The sequence below is a fragment of the Cupressus sempervirens genome, chromosome 10 (genome assembly GCF_028749045.1).
Source record: "Cupressus sempervirens isolate cs-2001-9-10 chromosome 10, ASM2874904v1, whole genome shotgun sequence".
Lineage (NCBI taxonomy): Eukaryota > Viridiplantae > Streptophyta > Pinopsida > Cupressales > Cupressaceae > Cupressus > Cupressus sempervirens.
This window is the reverse complement of record NC_143127.1, coordinates 65,938,973-65,949,909: the sequence shown is the minus strand read 5'-3', so window position 1 is coordinate 65,949,909 and position 10,937 is coordinate 65,938,973. Positions and strand designations below refer to the sequence as shown.

General features: G+C 35.3%; 1 pseudogene; it reads left to right on the top strand.

Moving 5' to 3' along the window:
* Positions 1–8,065: 8,065 nt before the first annotated feature.
* Positions 8,066–8,890, top strand: LOC149532590 (putative receptor-like protein kinase At2g42960 pseudogene; annotated as a pseudogene).
* Positions 8,891–10,937: the final 2,047 nt, after the last annotated feature.

Genomic DNA, 10,937 nt, shown 5'->3' with positions numbered 1-10,937 from the left:
CTGATTGAATACACCTTTGCTGCTTCTCAAGGATATCTAATCCTTCATCAAAATTCACTCACACTTCCTCTTCACACAGTCAACTCACTTGCATGCTCGCTCATATATACATCCATCCATACTTTAGAATTCACAACTTGACCTTTTATTTATACCTTACAAATTTTCAAGTCGGCTCATTTACAAGTTACATTTACCAATAAACATTACATTAGTCGGCTATAGTCATTACATGAAACAATTAAACTTTATTTCCCAAAACAATGAAATCCTTCATTGGATGACCTTGCTCGGTAAACATTGCTCCAGAAATGATTTCCAGTGTTAACCAAGTGAAGCTTAGTAAACACTAAAAACTCTACAAAATCCTTTGGAGACCGAGTGAACTTGGTAAGAATTGGTTTTCCTTCGCTGACCTTGTGAGCTCGGTAGAAACTAACTTTTCTTTGTTAACCTTGGGAGCTCGGTTAACACTAACTTCTATCACAGAATCTTTTGATGCTCGAGTGAGCTTGGTAGAAACTATCTTCACAGTGTGACTTCCAAAAATGCTTGGTAGACTTTATAATTCACTTTGCTAACCAACTGAGCTCGATAGACTCTGTCTTTTTCTTTGCTGACCAATTGAGCTTGGTAGAATCTATTTGATAACTGATAAGACATTTGTGTAACATCAAAGACAACACACAATTGGACAATTGTATCCAACAATCTCCCTCTTTGGCATTGATGGCAACACAACATGTCATAGTAGAATGAAATTTGAGAACAAGTCTTTTTGACAAAATGTTTCTCCCTGTTAAATTTTATGCCAAAAACTTCTCAAATACTATAATTCTCCCTCTGTGAAGGAACTACAAACTCTCCACAAACAAATTCAAATTTCAGAAAGATATGACAATATACTCTCCCTCTTTGACAACAAATGCCAAAGACAACACAAACCAAATAAGTAGTAATGTACCTTGAGTACTAATTCATGTGCAATGTTCTCATGATGATTTTGCATCAATTGAAAGATCTTCAACTTGATACATGTTGATGCATCACTAAAACTTCATTTTAGTGAGCTTCAGATAGGGGAATGACCCCTAGCTTACCTCTTAGATACAAGAATGCATCCTTAGGTAAAGGCTTGGTGAATATGTTACCAATTGTTCCTTTGTATGGACATATTCCAATTTGATCTCCTTATCCCACACCAATATGTTAGCAATTGGATGTACAATTTTTTCTTTTACTTGTCCAAGAAACCAACCTCTTTCCAAGAAAGAATGCACCTCCACTTGTACTTTTCCTGTCATCAATGTTTCTTGCCGAATTTGCATTAGTAAAAACTTTCAAATCCAGATTACCTCCAAATTTGTACCATAATCCATAATCTTCAGTGCCTTTCAAATATCTCATGATCCTTTTGATTGCCATCATGTGATTTTCTCTTGGTTTTGCTAAAAATCTTGCTACATTACTAACTGCAAGGGCAATATCTAGCCTTGTATGAACTACATACTATAATTTTCCAATCATAAATCTATACAATGTTTGATCTACCTCCTTTGATTCATCATCCTTGGTAAGCTTTAGACCAGTGCACATAGGAGTCCCAACTAGTTTACAGTCTTCCATACCAAACTTTTTTAGTATCTCCTTGATGTATTTAGACTGAGTGATGTAAATGCCATTCTTACTCTGCTAAATTTGAAGACCAACAAAGAATTTGATCTCTCCAATCATAGACATCTCAACTTCCTTGTTCATTTGCTCTAAAAATTCTTTGCAAAGATCATCATTCCTTGTGAAGAAAGTATCATCCACAAATATTTCTGCCAAAACAATCTTGTTATTTGGTCCTTCCTTGATATACAAGCTACTGTTATCATTAGTTCTCTAAAAACCAATCTAAATAAGATAGTTATGCAGTCTTTCATATTATGCTCTAGGGGCTTGTTTCAGACCATAAAATGCTTTGTGTAATTTGCAGACTATGTCTTTCCTGTCTGGATCAACAAAACTTTCAAGTTGCTCAATGTAAACTTCTTCATCCAGTATACCATTGAGAAATGTAGATTTGACATCCATTTGATAAACTTTAAATCCTTTATATGCAGCATATGCAAGTAGGGTCCTGACACCTTCTAGTCTTGCAACAAGAGCAAAAGTCTCTCCATAGTCTATTCCTTCTTCTTGAGAGTATCCTTTGCATACCAGTCTAGCTTTGTTCCTTGACACCTTACTAGCTTCGTTCAATTTGTTTCTAAATACCCACTTAGTTCCAATCACATTTTTATCTTTAGGCCTAGGTACAAGAGTCCATATTTTGTTTTTCTCTATCTGCTCCATCTGTTCATTCATAGCCTCAATCCAACTTTCATTTTCTAATGCATCTTTGACATTTTTATGTTCAAAATCAGCAAGTAAACAAGTACCTTTCAACTTACTTCTTGTCATAGTTCCTTCAGATTTGTTTCCAATGATTTGATCTAGTGCATGATGTCTCCTGACATATTTGGCTAATACAGGTTCCTTGCCTTTTGAATGCATTACATTCTCATCCTCTTGCACTTCAACTTTAGGCTCTGGCTATTTTGTCTACTGCTCGAGTCCTTCAGACTCAATAGGCATTGGCTTAGTAGCGTTAGAATGTGACTCAGGTTCCTGTAGCTTGGTTTGAACTTCTTGCAATTCAGTTACTGAAGACTTGAGACTAGAAGATTCCTGATTAACAGATGTATTTGGCACTGTATCAGGTTCAGTGAAGACAAATCTTTTGTAATCTTCTAGTTCCTTTTTGCTTTCTTCTTTAGTCCTTTATGCAAACTCATCAACTTTCACATGTGCACTTTCTATGACTTTGTAAGTAGACAAATTCAAACATCTATATGCTTTGCTTTTGCAAGAATATTCCAAAAATATTCCTTCATCACCCTTCACATCAAATTTACCTTTTCTAGATTCTTTCAAAATGTAACATTTACTTCCAAATACTTTTAGGTAACTTACATTAGGTTTATAGCCATACCATAACTCATAGGGAGTTTTGAATGAGTCCTTCAGCTGTACTTAGTTTAAAGTATGAACTGTAGTGCTGATAGCTTCCTTCCAACTTTTCAATCATTAAAGTTCTTTCACAGTCCATGATAGATCTAATCCTCTTTTCAACTATTCCATTTTTCTTGGGAGTGCCAAGGGCTGATACTTGTCTTTTGATTCCCCTTTCAATACAAAAGTTATTGAACTCATGGGAGATGAATTCACCACCTTTGTCTGACCTCAAACATTTCAGTCTTTTACCTGTTTCCTTTTCTACTCTGGCCAAATACCACTTGAACTTTTCAAATGCTTTTGATTTCTCTCTTAGATACATGACAGTCATCATTCTTGAGTAATCATCAACAAAAAGAATGAAGAACTTTTCTCCAGTATAGCTTTCAATTCCAATAGGTCCACACAAATCAGTATGCACAATTTCTAAAACTTCTTCACACTAATAGTTCTTACTTTTAAAGTTAGTCTTTTCCATCTTACCAATCTAACAATTCTTGCATAAACCAACCTCAGGTTTCTTTATACTAGGAATGCCTCTTACTTTTCTGAATTTGCTTATTTTCACCAAGTTATCAAAGTTCACATGACACAACCTTCTATGCCATAACCAACTTTCTTCAACTTGAGCAATAAAGCATAAAAATTCACCAAGTTCAAGATAGAACAAGTTACCTTTTGTTTATATACCTAATCCAATCAACTTTCCTTAGTGATCCAACAATCTTGCTTTTCCATGCATGAATTCCACTTTGAATCCATTATGGAGTAGCTGTGCCATACTCAACAGATTGTGTTTTAGTCCTTCTACCCAATAGGCATTATCACATACAAGCTCTTTGGTTAGTGAGATTCTTCCTCTTCCTTTTATGCAACAAGATTTATTATTACCAAACCTCAAACTACCACCACTATAGTCTTCAAATTGTTCAAACATAGTTTTATCACCAATCATATGATGAGAGCAACCACTATCTATGACCCATGTATCATTTTTTCTCACATGAGAGATAAGTGCCATTTTATCTTCCTCATCATTGTCAGATTCATCTTTTACAGAAATGTAGACAATTTTATCTTCTTCATCATTAGAATCATTAGAATCCTTAGCCATGAAACATTTTTTCTTACCTTTGTCCTTGAATGATTTGAAGTCTTTCTTGCCAATGCACTTGTGACCTTTCTTCTCATCCTTGTTCTACTTATTTGGGAACCTAGCAGCAATATGTCCAATTTCTTCACATGAAAAACAAAGTAGAGGAACCTTACCTTTGTATTTCTCTCCGCCTCTTGAATATTTCCTTGCAAGTAGAGCTTTAACCACCTCAAGATCACTGTCTGAACTTTGTTTTGATTCTTCTTCACTTTCTGACTGAGAATCTTTTATTTTCTTTGCTTTCTCCTTGAGTGAAAGCTTAGCTTCAAATGCTGATTCAATGTTCTTGGAGGCTGGAACATAGTTATCATAGTTATCTAGCTCAAATGCAGTCCATCTTCCTACTATGACTTCTAAATTTATTTTATGATTTGCTTCACATCTTCTTTCTTGAATTTCAGAAACTCTAATTGCATAAATAGGAAGTAATGTTCTAAGAACTTTAGTTACAACTATTTTCTCCTCAATATCTCCTCCAAAAGCCTTGATAGCACTAACAACTACTTTGACTCTTTCAACATATTTGGCAATGTTTTCATCCTCTCTCATCCTCATCTGATCAAATTTTCCTCTTAGACTTTTTGCTTTGGCTCTTCTCACATTATCATCACCTCCATAGATTTCTTTCAACTTGTTCCACATTTCAAAAATAGTTTTGCAATTCTTGACATCATCAAATTCTTCATAGCTTAGGGTAGATGCAATGTCTATCATCATGGTGTTATGAGTCTTGTTTTTAGCAATTTCATTAGTAGATAATGTACCAGAAGGAGTTACATATGCTTCATCTAGATATTTCGGTCTTGCATCTCCAATGGAAGCTAGATGGAGTCTCATGAGACCTTGCCATGCTGAAAAGTTATCCCTGTTAAGCCTTGGAATTTCCCTCTTGTAAGACATCCTAGTCTTTAACTTAGATCCTTAAAATCCTTCCTGCAAGAACCAAAGGCTCTGATACCAATTGTTGGAAATATAGATGAAGTAACTAAGAGGGGGGGGTGAATCAATTACCACAAAAAAAAATCCACAGATCCCTTAGATATCTTAAGTAACTAGTTACTGTTGTCACTCGATAGCCACACAAAAAAATGCTGTAACTTGGTCGATGAACTATGTATTAACTTATTACTGATCTTTAAGCATTCACAATTATTAACATGCATGCAAAAAGAAATAACATGAACACAAGAGACACCGGATTTAACATCAAAACCCAATATGGGAAAAACCACCAAGTAACTAGCTACCAATTTTCACTCTTCTGAAGTGAGCCCTACTAGGAGCCAACCTTGAATGAGATGCAACTAAATTTTTCTGTTACAGATCTCTATTCACCTTCAATAGATCCCCATTGATCGAATACATCTTTGCTACTCCTTAAGGATATTTGATCCTTCATCAAAATTCACTCATACTTCCTCTTCACACAGTCAACTCACTTGGATGCTTTCTTATACATACATCCATCCATACTTTAGAATTCACAACTTGACCTTTTATTTATACATTAAAAATTGTCAAGTCAGCTCATTTACAAGTTACATTTACCAATAAACAATACATCAGTTGGCTACAGTCATTACATGAAACAATTAAACTTTATTTCCCAAAATAATGAAATCCTTCATTGGCTAACCTTGCTCGGTAAACACTACTCCAGAAATGATTTCCAGTGTTAACCAAGTGAAGCTTGGTAAACATTGCAAACTCTGCAAAATCCTTTGGAGACCAAGTGAACTTGGTACGAATTGATTTTTGTTCACTAACCTTGTGAGCTTGGTAGAAACTAACTTTCCTTTGTTAACCTTGGGAGCTCAGTTAACACTAACTTCTGTAACAAAATCTTTTGATGCCCGAGTGAGCTTGGTAGAAATTGTCTTCACAGTGTGGCTTCCAAAAATGCTCGGTAGACTCTATAATTCACTTTGCTAACCAACTGAGTTCGGTAGACTCTGTCTTTTGCTTTGCTGAAAAACCGAGCTTGGTAGACTCTGTCTAATAACTGATATGACATTTGTGTAACATCAAAGACAATACACAATTGAAAAATTGTATCCAACAGATAATTAGTATTGGCCACAACTATAGACAAATGTTAAGAAATTTTTATAGAGTTACAAAATATGTTAGATCAAAAAATGAGCCAAGAAGAATACAGGGTTATATTAGCCATTAGTTGTACCACAAAAACCATGAGAGGGTATTAACATGAACATTATGTTGGAAGTCTATTGGGAAAGTAGGATATTGGGGCGGGGGGGGGGGGGGGTTGGGGGGGGTGGGTTGAATAAGGATATATAGAACTTTTTTCCTTAGAAATAAATAACATTCACCATTAACCTTTACTCAACAATATCACAAATCACATAAACAAGTACTGCAATGATTTTTTTGATCTAAACTACTAATCAAAATAATAAGGTTGAAAGTAAATAAAAGATTTGATTACGTAGAAACCTTGCAAGGTGAAGGTAAAACTGAGGTGGGGGTGACACTCACAAATCTTCACTACTACAATAATAAAGTGTTCTTGTTAAGGCTACAATATTTGATCACTTTAGTTGGTCTACCCTATGAGTGGTCTTCCTTGCTACGAGCTTACAAGACTTATTTAGTCTACCTTGATTAAAGGATTTAAAACCTACAAAAAAGTAAGAACTCTGTTAAGATATTTACATAGGTCTATTAAGATAACACTATTAAGAAATTTACCTTAATTCACTTGCTAGAATGTATTAGTACCTAATCCTTTGGTTAGCACTTAAATGCCAGATTATGAATCTCCTCTTACCAATTCTTGATCCTTTCTCTAATCTAATAAACTCTATTATGTTCTTTAGTGCTTGGTTGCTTTTCTTGGTTTTAGCTTCTAACATCCAAACATAGCCTTTTTCGCATACACACTTCTCTCCTTCTCTCTCACACTAATTTAGGGTTTGGATCCTTCTTAAGTAGGAAATTGTTGAAACTTATAGGTCAAGATCAATAATTTGTATTCAATACTTTTTCCATTTATGCATTCCCTTTTACAGATTGGTTACATGTCTTGCATATGGTTTAATGATACAAAAACATAATTATCTTCATGAATTACTTCTTGATCATCAAAACATGTATATAAGTCGACCAAAATGGTTTACCTAAGTGTTTGTGCCATTTCAACTAAATATACCAAAGTTGGCATACTCGGCATAAATATTCCTGGTGCTCAGTCATAACTGTTGTCCATATGATGTAAACCAGTAAACCAATCATAGAGTTATACTCTCTTCATGGAAGTAAACCAATTCCCTAAGTGTCAGTTTTCCTTGTTTTCAAAGCCAAATCTGAATGTGTTTTATGGTTTTTTGACATGTTTTCTTGCAGACAATTTTGAAAAGGCAACTTTAACAGTCAATACCTTTTGACTGAGAATTCATCATGAGATGAGATTTGACATGGTGCAAGAATGTGGAACAGAGAATCAATATTGTTGATTTTAGAGCCTAGTTAGTTATTTTCGTCAGTTTTATAAAGCTGATTAAAGGACCTCCTAATGCAAAATTGACAGTTTGTGGATAAGAGGAGAAATGAGTTTTAAAGGTTGAATCGGTATCGCAAATTGTTTCTAGTCAAGAAGGTAACTTCTTTGGAACAATTCAGTGGTTCAGGTGTTAGAGTTCAATTTTTTTTAATTGGGCCCACTTTGGGGGCTCGACTAAATTTATTAGATGAATAAGAATTAGAGATTGAAGATGATCAACATAGGTGATTATAGTAATTATAACAATGAAATGTTTTTGAATGGATATCTCACCATTGGGGATCAAAAGGTGCCAAAGCCAATTTTAATCTAGTCAAGTGCCATTCAAAAAATGTTTGCCCTAATTTGGTCTAAAATTATGGATTTTAATTGGCATTGCTGTCGGAGCATTCATTGTCTTAATTCTCTTTATGTTGTCAATATGGCTCACTACTTGGAGAAAATCAAGGAGAATGCTGGAAAAGATACCCACAACCCAGATCCCATTAGTCTCAAAGGAGATCAAGGAAGTAAAAGTTGATAGGAAATGGGCTAACAATTTTCCCATGGTAGATGGTCTCCTCCTTACTATTTAGGAAAAGTCTCATGATAGAGATTCAGATAAGGATTTGATGTGTACAATGCTCAAGAGTTCTAACATAGAGTAAATTAGTCTAGGGGGTTCTATGGCTAAACAAAAGGGTAGAAACCCACAGTCAGGAGATGAGGGGAGCTTTAGGACACATTCTATTTATAGAGACTCTTCATCTTATGCAATGAATACATCCTCATTTATGAGTAGTTTATGTGAAGTGTCACAGCTTAGATGGGATAATTGGTTCACTCTAAGGGACCTCGAGATTGCTACAAATTGTTTTGCAGAGGAAAATATATTGGGTGAAGATGGGTATGGAATTGTTTACAAGGGTCAACATACAAATGGAACCACAATTATAGTTAAGAATCTTTTCAACATTTTAGGCCAAGCCGAGAAAGTTTTCAAGGTGAGAGGCCATTGGTGATGTGTGACATAAAAATCTTGTCAGATTGCTTGGATATTGTGTAGAAGGAACTCATAGGATCTTGGTATATGAGTATGTTAGCAATGGCTTCATGGAACTTTGAGGTAGCAAGGCATTCTAACTTGGCAGATAGGGCTCTCACAACCATCTATCCTTTCCCTAATGTGACTGTTGCTACACCCATACTCACGTAGAAGTCTGAGTTGGAAGTAGAGGTGTTAAGGAGGAGATAAAAGGGCTGTGCTGAAAAAGGTGAGAGAAGCTTCAATTGTTGAAGACCCAATCAATCCAGGTCCATTGATTCATCAGAGGTAGCAACCTCTATTACAACAGGTAGAATTTTTTGATTGGGGAAACTTGTACAAGGAGCATAGGAAAGCTTTGGAAACCTAGGAGATGCCATGTGTATGATAGGGAAGATGATTCACCCTAGGAGAATCTCGTGGGCCTTGCTAGGAGAATCCTGCTTTTCCTCCTTTTCATGTCATCCAGTAAGTAACATGTCCTCAAGGTCAATCCAAGTTCGACACAGTGGACCATTCAAATGCTCATCCTACCTTTTTTTCATGCTCTCCATGTGAAAAGCATGTTTTCACTTCGAAAGAAATTTTTAATATGCGTATTTCGTCAAACACCTTCTAGTAGACTGCAACTTCCTAGTTGTTCTTCATTTCCTTGAGAGAAGAAAATAAAAATTGTCAATTCCACTATGGCATAGTTCACTCCAATAGCTTGGTTCTTATTAAGTAAGAGTGAAAGGTTAACCTGATGAAAAGGATGTAGCATAGAGGAAGGAAACATACAAAGGAAAGAAGGTGAAGAAAAATATCCCACACTCTTTGTGATGAGTCTTTTAGTGTGTTTAAAAGTGTGAATGCATACCTTATGCAATGTCTTAAGGTCTTGGGCTTTTTATAGCCACATGCTTATGTGAAGGGACCCCACTGAGGATTAAGACAACTAGGCACAAAGACCAAAGTTGATTTTGACCAAGTATGCTAACAAAGAAAATGATGTGGAATCTGTGGATGACAAGATGACGACACGTGGATGATCAGGAAATGGTTGCTATGTTGCCAAACAAAGACTGGGTGCTGACATGGGGGCATGGGAAAATTAGCTGAGGACATGTGGCAATGAGGTGTTGAGGTCAAACCAATGGTGTGGTGCTATGTGGAACACATCTGGCGCCCAGGTGGACTTAGGAGAGGAATAAAAGGCCAATAAAATATTATTTTCTTTAATATTTTATTTTGTGAATGAATGGGCATTCATGGCAAAATCAAGGTCAAAAATTTTAAAACCTATAGTTGATACCATAGTATTTGAAATTTTTTTCAAATATTTTGCATTTTAATATGCAAAGTTAAAATTGGAGCTTGGAACTTTGAACAACTAACAAGGGGGCATTTTTTTCCCGATATATGGACTCCAATATATCGTTAGAATCAGCGAAAGATGAACTTTCCAATTCTAGAGTTTTTTTTTTTGCACAGGTGGTCACTGGTGCATGCTACAAGGGGGATTTTTAATTCCTATGAATCCATGGTTTTTGATAGGTGTTTCTTATTTTTAGTTGTAGATATCAGTTCTAGTGACACTAGTCATTGTTCTAGTATGTGATATTTTGGTCGTAGTTGAAGTATTTGGCTTCTCTTTAGAAATTTGATGTATATTTGGTGGAAATTTTGGTAATTGTTGTTTCCTGCCAAATCAGTTATGTTTTCCATCAAGTGCTAAAGATATTTTCAACTTTGGAGGAAAAATGAGTGAGGATTTGATTTGCTAGTTGTTGGGAGAGATTAGAGAGATGTTTTTAACTTCTTAGGGAGCTCTTCCACGTAGACACATGGTGGTTGTAGAGTAGATCCAAGAATTCATTCCTTGTCTATATCTTTCTTTTCTTCTTTCCTGAAAAAGGTTGTTGTTGGTTGGTTTTACTTTCTATCTATTGATTAGAGCTCTAGCGATGAAGGTCAGACATCCATTCTTGTGCAGATTTCTAGTTTCATTTCATGTATTGTTTCTTTGAGATAATGAAAATTGATGATAGGTCATGTAACATATCTTGCATTTTATTTAGTGTTACCAGTTAATGTATTCAAATTTTTCAAAGATAAGTACAAAAGGGGATTTACAATGAATTATCTGTGTTCTCTTATTCTATCTCCTAATTCTTCATATGATGTTAACTCTGTGATTAAATGAATAAGGT